Source organism: Lissotriton vulgaris, chromosome 5 (genome assembly GCF_964263255.1).
Source record: "Lissotriton vulgaris chromosome 5, aLisVul1.2, whole genome shotgun sequence".
NCBI lineage: Eukaryota > Metazoa > Chordata > Amphibia > Caudata > Salamandridae > Lissotriton > Lissotriton vulgaris.
The window spans coordinates 911,189,127-911,201,851 of record NC_141693.1 but is presented as its reverse complement, the minus strand read 5'-3'; positions in this window follow the sequence as shown (position 1 = coordinate 911,201,851).

Here is a 12,725-nt window from a genome sequence, read left to right as displayed (position 1 = left end):
CCCGATTAACCGTGTCGAAAGCACTGGACAAGTCCATGAAGGCCAGGTGAATAGAACCCCTTCCAGCCTTCATGTACTTGCCCAAGATGAGGAACAAATTAAGGCACTGTTCTGTGGTAACCATCCTCCTTCTAAAACCATATTGTAATCTAGACACAATCTCTTTACTATTTGCCCAAGATTCAAGATGTACCAGGATAACCCTCTCCAATACCTTTGCAGTGGCATCAATTAATGAAATTGGCCTGTTACAGGCAGGGTTACTCCTGTTACCTTTATTATATACTGGGACCACAAATGCCTCCTTCCAAGTTGATGGAATAGGGTCAATCACTACAGCTTTAAAAACATTAGTGAGCAGAGGCACCCATAGTTTGGGGTTTCTTTTAAAGAAATCCAAGGGGACCCCATAAGGACCCAGGGCTTTCATTCTAATTCCCTTTGCTATGGCCACCTCAATCTCTGACACTGTGATTGATGAACTTAGTTTTGAGGTCAGGGTTAAATGGAACACCAATTCCCCACTTCCTTCAAATATTAAGACGTTGTTAGATCTGCCCAGTTACAGAAAAACGTAATCCTGGAAACCTACAGAGAGCCTATCAACATCGTATGGGATTTGAAGAAATTAGTGGCTAGATCAAGTGAATCCAAAAATCTATAAAACCATTTAAGAGTTTTTGAAGAATCACAGCAGTTATGGCAAACAGCTTCGTCTGTGTACAAGAGGGCGGGGATCATCTTGGATCCAACTCTCGGGATTTATTTACAGCTGGATGATAGGATGTCCCCTAACTTATTGATACACAGAGTGAACGTCATGCCACCATCCTCATTAAATCTTACTGCTGATGTGATGTTAATATGGGCGGCATGTAAGAAGGCCACCAGTATGGTGTCCAGGCCCAGATCCCGGAGAGTCAGCCACAGCTTGGATCTATTTACACAGTCAAACGCTGACATCAGGTCCATAAAACCCATATGTAAAATTCCCCACTTGGCAACTGTATATTTCCCAACCACCAAGTGCAGGTTGAGACATTGATCAAGCATCACTTTGCCTTGCCTAAAGCTGTACTGTATGTCAGAGATAACATTAAAATGGTCTAGCCACAATGTTAAATGATCCAGTATCACTTTCCCTATGATTTCAGCAGCCGGTCCAGAAGCGAGATAGGTCGACAAAAAGCAGTGTCATCCCTTGAGCCCTTTTTAAAAACAGAGATAATAATAGCCTTGGTCCAGGAGGGTGGGAAATCACACATACAGGGCGCATTGAAAACCCGTGCCAAAATCTTCGCCCAAACCACAGGGTCGACATTTTACAGGTCTGAAGGGGCTCTATCCGGTCCAGGTGCTATCCTACCAGATGTTGATCTACTAGCTTTGTTAACCTCATCTGTGCTGAAATTAAGTGAATGCTAGCTAAACCGGGTCCCTGTGTGCCTCAGGTTCTTCTAAATTGTCACCACTACACATGCAATAAAAGTGCTGAACCCAGCGCTCCGTACATATGGGACAGTCTGTTCCATAGTTGGCTGTACCATGAAAAGAAGGGACTACTGACTACGGGACAAAACTTTGAGCTATCAGACAGAACACTAACTTGTCCGAGAGCCTCCCAGGCCTCTTCCCAGATAAAATTCTTCCTTTGATGGACTACAGACTTGTAACCCTTCTTACAGCTCTAACCACAGCCTCATCCTTCGGGGCTTGTTTGAGAGCCAGCAATATCTTCCTATGGGCCGTGGTGCAAGTACCATTAAACCACCTCTTGTCTTTGGGGCCTTTACTCCTCCTCTTGATCGTTAGACTGAAGGCTATCTGCTTAGTTAGTTTGTCAAAGTCATCTAGGACAGCTCTATCTTGAGTGTTGGTGTCCGTACAAACGGAAATATCTGAGGCGCATGCAGCATACAAATTATCCAGGAAGCTTTCCGGTATCACCTTCTCCCACTTCAGCCTTGGTCTTTGGTACCAATGTCCTCATTTGGGATACTCCTGCCCTCTGCTCCTTGTAGAGTAGATGGGTAGCCCAGATCAAGCCTAAGGGGATTGTGGTTCCTGTGGCTGCTCCAGGAAATGCTCAGTTTCTCCACTGCCTGGGCTAGAGGTGCAGAGAGCATTATATAATCAATAGTACTGGCGTAACCCCCGCCGGTATAAGTGGGAACTGGCGTGTTCATCTCTGTTTGCTTTAAACAGTACAGATTGTTAGCTGAGAGGAGCCCCTCCATGTGAGTGCCTGATGGTGAATGCTCAAAATGTGTGACCAAATGTGAGAAGTCCCCCTGATCCATCGTGGCGGTACAACTAATGTGACATTGATTAGTGTTAAAGTCAGAATAATTTTCTCATAATAGTGTTTCCCCTTCCCATAATGTTCAAGTAGCCCCTCCAGGGCTATTAGTCATTGATTATTTATTCATTTAAGTATGTATTTATTTTGAGTATTAATAAGGCTCCATTTGTACAGTTTTGTACAGCCTACAGAAGGGAACATTATGTCTAAAATGGCCCCACATATTTTACTCATGTTTTCACCCTGCATTTTTTACTCCGCAAAAACTTTTACTACACAGGGCTTTACACTGCAAACTGTTACAACGCATTCCCCAAAGTAAAGCCCCCTGGAATTAGAATAGTAATTGCGTTGTAATGGGGAATGCGTTGTAATGGAGTGCATTGTAAAGCCTGCGGTTTAAAAGATTTTGCAGAGTAAAAACTGCAGGGTAAAAGCGCGCAGGGTAAATGCATGCAGGGTAACATGCAATCATCAAAATATGCTTATTTTCTGATTTGATTTTAGTGTCAGTCCAGATCCAGGTTATGAATCATAATAATGATAATATTTATTACTTGAGTTTTAAAACTTCATAGTATTTATATCCATTGTAATGTATTTTTGGGTAACAGAAGTACGCCTTGAATGTTTGTTGAGTGTAGTTGATCAATCAAACATTAATAAGGTTCCCATTGGGATTTTTCATTAAGTTATTACTAAAATGGTTTAGCCCTGTTTCCAACATCAGCAATAATAATGAATGAGAAGGCAGAAATGTAGTACTTTTGGAGATGCAATGTATTCCTTCATGAACCTTTCTTTTTAGAAGTACAGTACAAAACAGTAACAATGGAGACAATCAATGAATACAACCCATAGTATGTGTTTGCAACATGTTTGTGAATCACGCCATTGTGATACGATCATTGACATTTCAACTGCCTAGTCTCAATTCCACAGTGCTGATTGGAGGAAATCAGCATTTTCTGTGTGATCACCCCTGAACTTTTGCCTTTTTCTGGTCCATATTTTTGCTGGCTTCAGAACACTGTGCACTGCTCCCCTACTAGCCTTTGCTCCCCTTTTAAACATGATTAAATTGGCATTTAACTTGCTTCTAAGTCCCTTACATATGGTGCAGAAAGTGCACGCACGGCCTGGAAGTCAAATGCTACTTATGGACTACTTCAGGTATTGTGCCATCCACTACAGTGGCAGTTAAAAAATGGCTACATGTCTTCCCTACGTAGCTTGACTGATGCATTGTAAAATCTGCAGTGCAGCCTGTCACAATAGCCCATTGTTGACACCACAGACCTCCCTTTTAACCCATATGTAGGCCTTGTAGCTCCACTGGGAAGGTCGCATGGAAGTTAAAAGAGGGGCACATGAACAATTTGTATTATCATGTCCCTACAGTGAAAAGACCCAAAAAGCTATTTTCACTGTGGCAGGTCTAGCTCTCCTATGTAGAAAACCAGAGTGCAGATTAGAATACTAATACTGCTACATCAGGAAAGAGACAAGCTAGAACAATAATTAAACCACTATTTTAAATAGTTATTAAAAATACAGTTCACTGTTTTCTAATTTTAATAAATATTGGATAATAATAAATTTTCAATGGGCTAATTAGCATTAGCCTCTGCTAACTCCCAGCCTCTGCTCAATCTGAATGAGATGTGAAATTCCTTCCAGGGATAAGACAACAGGTTGACCTGAATGAACAAATAGGACTCTGAGCACTGCAGAATGCTCAGTGTGGAAGCTGTGACCATCCTGTTGACACCACAGTGTCAAATCCAGCCTGACTGGTCTGTTTGAGCCACATATAACATGTTGATGCACTAGAAAAGAAGCAAACATGATGCCAGGACAATCCTTGTGTATTCCCTGTCTAGGTGCAATAAGGCTCTGCTTTTGCCGTACCAGACTTCTCTCTCGTAGTTTGTTGTGGACACAAGACCTGCTTCAAACAGGATTTTAGTGTTGGAAGTGTAAGGACAGTAGATATATGCACTGTGGACTCCCCCACACACCAACAACACTCAGTGGCCAAATTGAGCATGGCTGAAGATGTTTGACAGGTTGAAAATGTCCTAACATATGGCATTTTGGGCCTGATTGCAATAAAGCAAACAGGAACTACTGAAAAGTGGGTGGGGTTGCCCTTGGGAAGTTTTACCCCATTGGTTAGGCAGTGTCCAGGAATAATTTCCACCTGAAAGCCAGTGAGAGGTATAAATGTAGCACTCAAAGGCAATACATCAGAACAATTTCTGGACATGTGGAAGAACATAAGAAGACTGGACCTGCTGTCTGTGACCTGAGAGGAGCCCTGAAGGAATGGCCCAAAACGAAGAAGTGAACTCTAAGAATGATTTGGATGACCTCCTGGATGGCTTGAAGGACACAACAACCATCAGGAGACCTGTTTCCTAAAGTGTCCAGCTGACCAGTTGCAATGTGATTTGGACTGGATATTGCTGTTGGCCTCTGCCTGATACCGGAAAGGTGTATGTTAGACCTGGCATCCTTGGTGTGGTTTCCCCTGACTTTTTGCCTTTGCCTCCTGTATTTTTGCTGTGTGCTGGACTTCATTGTTGCTGGTTTAGGCGCTCTGGGCACTTTGACACTGCTGATCAAGGCAAAAGTGCAAGTGCCCCTTGTGGAAATTGTAACTCTGATTGGTTCTCCATGATTTACATATTTGATTTACTGTTAAGTCCCTAGTAAAGTGCACTGTGTGTGCCCAGGGCCTGTAAATAAAATACTACTAGTGGGCTTGTAGCACTGCTTGTGCCACCCACACAAGTAGCTTTTCAAATGTGTTTCAGACCTGCCACTGCAGTGTCTGCACATGCAGTTTATAACTGCCATGGTGACCTGATAAGTGCACCCACTTACCAGGTCCTAACCTTCCATTTCTTACATATGTCACCCCTAAAATTAGGCCCATGGCATCCCCACGGGCAGTGTGAAGTGTGTGTTTAAGGTAGGACAGGAACTGGTGTGTTTTACATGTCATGACAGTAAAATATTGGGTATTTCGTTTTTTACTATTGCAAGGTCTAGCTCTCCCATAGGCTATCATTGGAGTTGACATGTAACATTTTACAAGTGAAATTTTCAATTAGGAAATGCTAGGGATTTGGAGTTTGGGCTCTCTGAACTCAGAATTTTATTAGCACACATTTTAGTAAGGGTGGCTTTTAGAAAGTGGGCATTTTCTTGTTTAACCATCCTGTGTGCGTCTTCCTGTTTGTGTATTCACTGTATGGTTTTGGAGTGACAGGAGCTGAGGATGTACATTGACTCTAGAAATTCCCAAGTGTGTCCTGCTTTCCTGGGTGACTTATAGCCAAGCTGAATAGGCCTTCCTGCATTTAGAGTGATGGGAGGAGTTTTCACTAGCACCTGAATAGATTGTGACTGCATGGCAGGACTAGCTATAGCGGGCTCCGGGCATTTCCGCTGTGGGCCACCAGGGTGGGGGCTGGTTTAAGAGCTCTGGTGAGCCGCTTTTGTTACCGGGGTCGGGTTTTGCGGCATAGCCGCAATATCGGCCCCAAGTAACAAAATCGGTTGAAACTGGCCCTAACAAACAGCTTGGATGCACCCCCGGGGATGGGGTGTGGGGGGCTGAGCAGTTTGCCAGGGCTGGTTACGGTTCCCAGTCTGGCCCTGTGTGTCAGCTCTGCACAATGCTGTCTCCACCTCCTGTAGTAAAACTGGACCAAGGAGGACAGAACTGGTTCTTACTGAGCTCAGAGACTCTTGAAACAAAGACTTAATAGAGAAAATAGGGTATAGACTCTAAACCCCAGAACTTTAGATCACTTCTGGAAGTAAGAGCAAACTCTGCCAAGGAGAAGGGCTGAAGAGCTGTGCGTGCTTTGCTGGATTGACCTGCCAAGGAGAGGACAAAGACTGGACTTTGCTGTAAACCTGCTTGAGAACAATCTCTGCCCAACACAGGCACCGCACCATCTTCCAAACACTGTGCAATGCCGTTATATGGATCATCACCAAAGGTACGACTTCTGTGGGGGTCCGTGTGACTCTCTGGTTGGCCCGCGGTGCCGTGGCTTGGCAGTTCGGGCTGGACTGTTCCCATGAGGCACAGGGTCAAGACTGATTTGCATATGGCCATGTCTGAACTGGGGTGGCTTGGTGAGCAAAATAACGATGGATTAAACCCAGATCTGTGACTGGAGGTGAATGTGTTGCCATTGCGCAACATTCCGTCCATCATCTTGTTTGTTTTGTAGGTTTGCTAGTTTTCCCTAGGTGCTGGCAGATCTAGGGTTCAAAATCCACAGCTAGGCACTTTGCAAAAAAAGGGTCCGTATGCACTGTGAAAATGTGGTGTGTTCACTTTGCATTTTGGGCCATTTCCTGTCACGGGCACTAGGTCTACCTACACAAGTAAGGTACCATTTTACTCAGAAGAGTTTGGGGAATGCAGGGTATGTGGAATTATTGTGGATAAACGCAGGTTTCTGAACTTTCCACCACAGAAATATGTGTAAAATGTTTCTTTTGGCCAAAGTTTTAGCGTGGCAAGGGATTCTGTGTTGAAGATCCTGGTGAGAGCCAGTCAAGTCACCCCATCCTGGATTTCCTTTGTGTCTAGTTTAAAAACATGTATAGGTTTGCTAGGTTTCCCTAGCTGCCGGCAAGGCCAGGGTTCAAAATCTACAGCTAGGCACTTTGCAAAAAAAGGGCCAGTTTTCACTGTGAATATGTGGTGTATCCACATTGCATTTTAGGCCGTTTCCTGTCATGGGCACTAGGCCAACCCACACAAGTGAGGTACCATTTTTCTCTGAAGACTTTGGGGAAACCGGGGTTGGTGGAGTTTGTCTGTACCCATGCAGGTTCCAGAACTTTTCACCACAGAAATGTGAGGAAAATGTGTTTTTTTGGACACATTTTTAGGTTTGCAAGGGATTCTAGGTGACAGAACCTGGTGGGTGCCATTCAAGTCACCCCATCCTGGATTCCCCTGGGTGTCTAGTTTTCAAAAATCTATACGTTTTCTAGGTTTCCATAGATGCCGGCAGAGATATGGTTCAAAATCTACAGCTAGGCACTTTGAAAAAAAGGGTTTCGTATACACTGTAAAAATGTGATGTGTCCACATTGCGTTATGGGCCGTTTCCTGTCGCAGGCACTAGGCCTACCCACACAATTGAGGTACCATTTTTCACGGAAGACTTTGGGAAACGCAGGGTGAGTGGAATTTTGTGGATCGATGCAGGTTGCAAACTTTCCACCACAGAAATGTGAGGAAAATGTGTTTTTTGGGGCAAAGTTTTAGGTTTGCAAGGGATTCTGGAACGAAAATCCTGGTGAGAGCCACCCCATCCTGGATTCCCCTTTGTGTCTAGTTTAAAAAAATTTATAGGTTTGCTAAGTTTCCCTAGGTGCCGGCAAGGCTAGGGTTCAAAATCTACAGCTAGGCACTTTGCAAAAAAAGGGTCAGTTTTCACTGTGAATATGTGGTGTGTCCACATTGCATTTTAGGCCGTTTCCTGTCATGGGCACTAGGCCTACCCACACAAGTGAGGTACCATTTTTCTCTGAAGACTTTGGGGAACGCGGGGTTGGTAGAGTTTGTCTGGACCCATGCAGGTTCCAGAACTTTTCACCATAGAAATGTGAGGAAAATGTGTTTTTTTGGACACATTTTTAGGTTTGCAAGGGATTCTAGGTGACAGAACCTGGTGAGAGCCAGTCAAACCACCCCATCTTGGTTTCCCCTGGGTGTTTAGTTTTCAAAAATGTATACGTTTTCTAGGTTTCCATAGGTGCCAGCAGAGATAAGGTTAAAAATCTACAGCTAGGCACTTTGAAAAAAAGGGCCTGTTTTCACTGTAAAAATGTGATGTGTCCACAATGCGTTTTGGGCCGTTTCCTGTCGCAGGCACTAGGCCTACCCGCACAATTGAGGTACCATTTTTCACGGAAGTCTTTGGGAAACGCAGGTTGAGTGGAATTTTGTGGACCGATGCAGGTTCCAAACTTTCCACCACAGAAATGTGAGGAAAATGTGTTTTTTGGGGCAAAGTTTTAGGTTTGCAGGGGATTCTGGGTCGAAGATCCTGGTGAGAGCCACCCCATCCTTGATTCCCCTTTGTGTCTAGTTTAAAAAATTTCATAGGTTTGCTAAGTTTCCCTAGGTGCCGGCAAGGCTAGGGTTCAAAATCTACAGCTAGGCACTTTGCAAAAAAGGGTCAGTTTTCACTGTGAATATGTGGTGTGTCCACATTGCATTTTAGGCCGTTTCCTGTCATGGGCACTAGGCCTACCCACACAAGTGAGGTACCATTTTTCTCTGTAGACTTTGGGGAACGCAGGGTTGGGGGAGTTTGTCTGGACCCATGCAGGTTCCAGAACTTTTCACCACAGAAATGTGAGGAAAATGTGTTTCTTTGGACACATTTTTAGGTTTGCAAGGGATTCTAGGTGACAGAACCTGGTGAGAGCCAGTCAAGTCACCCCATCCTGGATTCCACTGGGTGTTTAGTTTTCAAAAATGTATACGTTTTCTAGGTTTCCATAGGTGCCGGCAGAGATAAGGTTAAAAATCTACAGCTAGGCACTTTGAAAAAAAGGGCCTGTTTTCACTGTAAAAATGTGATGTGTCCACATTGCGTTTAGGCCATTTCCTGTCGCAGGCACTAGGCCTACCCACACAATTGAGGTACCATTTTTTACGGAAGACTGAGGGAAACGCAGGGTGAGTGGAATTTTGTGGATCAATGCAGGTTCCAGAACTTTCCACCACAGAAATGTGAGGAAAATGTGTTTTTTTGGACAAGTTTTTAGGTTTGCATGTGATTCTGGGTAACAGAACGTGGTGAGAGCCAGTCAAGTCACCCCATCCTGGATTCCCCTGGGTGTCTAGTTTTAAAAAATGTATAGGTTTACTCGATTTTCCTAGGTGCCGGCAGAGCTAGGGTTCAAAATCTACAGCTAGGAAGTTTGCAAAAATAGGGCCTGTTTTCACTGTGAAAATGTTATGTGTCCATGTTGCGTTTTGGGCCGTTTCCTGTTGCGGGCACTAGGCCTACCAACACAAGTGAGGTACCATTTTTCTCGTACAACTTTTCGGAACGCATGGTGAGTGGAACTTTGTGGATGCATGCAGATTACAGAACTTTCCACCACTGAAATGAGAGGAAAATGTGTCTTTTTTCGGATACATTTTTAGGTTTGCAAGGGATTCTGGGTAACAGAACCTGATGAGAGCCAGTCAAATCAACCTTTCCTGGATTCCCCTTGGTGTCTAGTTTTCACAAATGTGTAGGTTTGCTAGATTTCCTGTTGGACTTGGCCTTTTTGGCAGGTTTACCTCTGAACTTTTTGCCTTGAGATCTGACATGGTGATAGTGATTTTAGGCCTCTCCGTACTTTAGCACTGTGGTCCAGTGTAAAGTGTGTGCGCTCTCTGAGTGCGTTTGATGAGATTAGCCTGCACTCCCATAGGAATGCACAGGAGATATGTGTGTCCATGGTAATTTCTGGAATGAGAGGCGTGCAGGGGCGAGTTTAGTATGTATGAACTTGTGAGAATAAATGGTGCGCAATGGTGTGTGCAGATTTATGGTGATTGGTGGAGAAATATCACTTTTAGAAGTTGGCATTTCTGTGTACTGTGTGCCTGACTGCCAAAGAAAGGAGAGAGGAACTTTGTGTACGTTTCATCAACTTGTAAGGATCTCCAAGGGCTTGTAACAGAGCTTGCCTCCTGCTGAAGTCTCAGGGACAACAGACTTCACCCACCAGCTCCCCAAGAGTTTTCTTGAAGTGCTTGCAGTTGTGCTGGACTTTATGAGGACTTGCGTGTCGCAAGGAGCTGGAAGCACGACTCAAGAACAGGAAGCGTGTTGCCGAACTGCCGCTGCAACTTCACAACACGAAGTGCCTCGCATCGCCGGAGAAGAGGATCGACGTCGCAGCAGACTCTGCCCCATCACCTGGAAGCGTGTTGCAGGAGAAGAGGATCGACGTTGCATCAGCAACCGCCGCCTCTCCGAGAAGCGCGTCGCGGACCCTGTCACTGCTCATCACCGGAGAAGAGGATCGACGTCGCTGGAGATGCTGCCGCATCACTGGGAAAAGTGTTGCAGGGTCTGTCATGGCTCTCTTCGTTGTGGAAGTAACTCGCATCGCCGGAGAAGAGGCTCGACGTTGCAGCAGACACCGCTGCATCACCGGGAAGCGTGTCGCATCAAGGAGAAAGCGCCATCTTTATTTCTGCACCAGATCTTCAATGCATAACCGTCCTTGTGTGTAACGGACTACCGCATCACCTTTCCTGCAACACTTTCATTGCCCTGCGTGTCGCATCTTAAGGTACATTGACTCAAAGTGTTGCATTTTAAGATTAAAGAGAACTAAGCTAATTCTACCATTTTAAGTATAATATTTAGATTTTTGACGTTTGTAGTCTTGTGTTAAATCTATATAAAATGTACTTATTTTTTATTTAAAACTTGTGTGGTGTCCACCTGTAGTGTTGTCACTTGATTACCGTATGTGTTCACAAATGCTTTACACACTGCCTCTGAGATAAGCCGGTCTGCTTATGCCAAGCATCCAAGGGGGTGAGCAGGGGTTATTTTAGGAGTGCACCCCCTTCCCCTGACTAGACGTAAGGGTCCCTATTTGTCACAGGTACCTACCTGGGCCAACTAGAGATCCCCAAATCTAACATTTCCCTAGGTGCCAGCAGAGATAACGTTCAAAATCTACAGCTAGGCACTTTGCAAAAAAAGGTTCAGTTTTCACTGTAGAAATTAAGCGTGTCCACGTTGCGTTTTGGGCCTTTTCCTGTTGCGGGCACTAGGCCTACCCACACAAGTGCAGTACCATTTTTCTCTGAAGACTTTCGGAAATGCGGGGTGGGTAGAATTTTGTGGATCCACAGAGGTTCCAGAACTTTCCACCACAGAAATGTGAGGAAAATGTATTTGTTTTACAAAGTTTTAGGTTTTCAAGGGATTCTGGGTAACAGAACCTGGCGGGAGCCAGTCAAGTCACTCCATACTGGATTCCCCTTCGCAGGGCCAGGGTTCAAAATTTACAGCTAGGCACTTTGCAAAAATAGGGTCCGTTTTCACTGTGAAAATGTGGTGCGTCCACGTTGCGTTTTGGGCCATTTCCTGTGGCAGGCACTAGGCCTACCCACACAAGTGAGGTACCATTTTTCTCGGAAGACTTTGGGGAACGTGGGGTGTGTAGAGCTTTGGTGATGCATGCAGATTCCAGAAGTTTCCACCACAAAAATGTGAGGAAAGTGTGTTTTTTTGGGACACATTTATAGGTTCTTAAAGGACTCTGGGTAACAGAACCTGGTGAGACCTAGTCAAGTCACCCCATCCTGGATTCCCCTTGGTGTCTAGTTTTCAAAAATGTATATATTTTTTAGGTTTCCTTAGGTGCCAGCAGAGATATGGTTCAAAATCTACAGCTAGGCACTCTGCAAAAAAAGGGTCAGTTTTCACTGTAAAAATAAAGTGTGTCCACGTTGCGTTTTGGGCCGTTTCCTGTCACAGGCACTAGGCCTACCAACACAAGTGAGGTATCATTTTTCTTGGAAGACTTTGGGGAACACGGGGTGGGTAGAATTTTGTGGATCCATGCAGGTTCCAGAAGTTTCCACGACAGAAATATGAGAAAAATGTGTTTTTTTGACAAAGTTTTAGGTTTGCAAGGGATTCTGGGTAACAGAACCTGGCGAGAGCCAGTCCAGTCACCCCATACTGGATTCCCCTTTGTATCTAGTTTTCAAAACTGAATAGGTTTGGTAGGTTTTTCCAGGTGCCGGCAGGGCTGGGGTTCAAAATCTACAGCTAGGCACTTTGCAAAAAAACTGTCAGTTTTCCCTGTGAAAATGTGGTGAGTCCACGTTGCATTTTGGGCCATTTCCTGTCACAGCCACTAGGCCTACTCACACAAGTGAGGTACCATTTTTCTTGGAAGACTGTGCGGAATGTGCAGTTGATGGAATTTTTGTGGATCCACGTATGTTCCAGAACTTTCTACTACAGAAATGTGAGGAAGATGTGTTATTTTCTTTTCACAAATTTTAGGTTTGCAAGGGATTTTGGGTAACAGAACCTGGTGGAAGCCATACAAGTCAACCCCATCCTTGATTCCCCTGGGCGTATAGTTTTCAAAAATATATAGGTTTTATAGGTTTCCCTAGGGACCGGCAGACCTAGGGTTAAAAATCTACAGCTAGGCACTTTGCAAAAAAAGGGTCTGTTTTCACTGTGAAAATGTGGTGTGTCCATGTTGCATTTTTGTCTGTTTCCTGTCACGGGCACTAGGTCTACCCACACAAGTGAGACATCATTGTTCTCTGAAGACGTTGGGAAACGTGGGGTGTGTGGGATTTTTTGGATCCACACATATTTCAGAACTATCC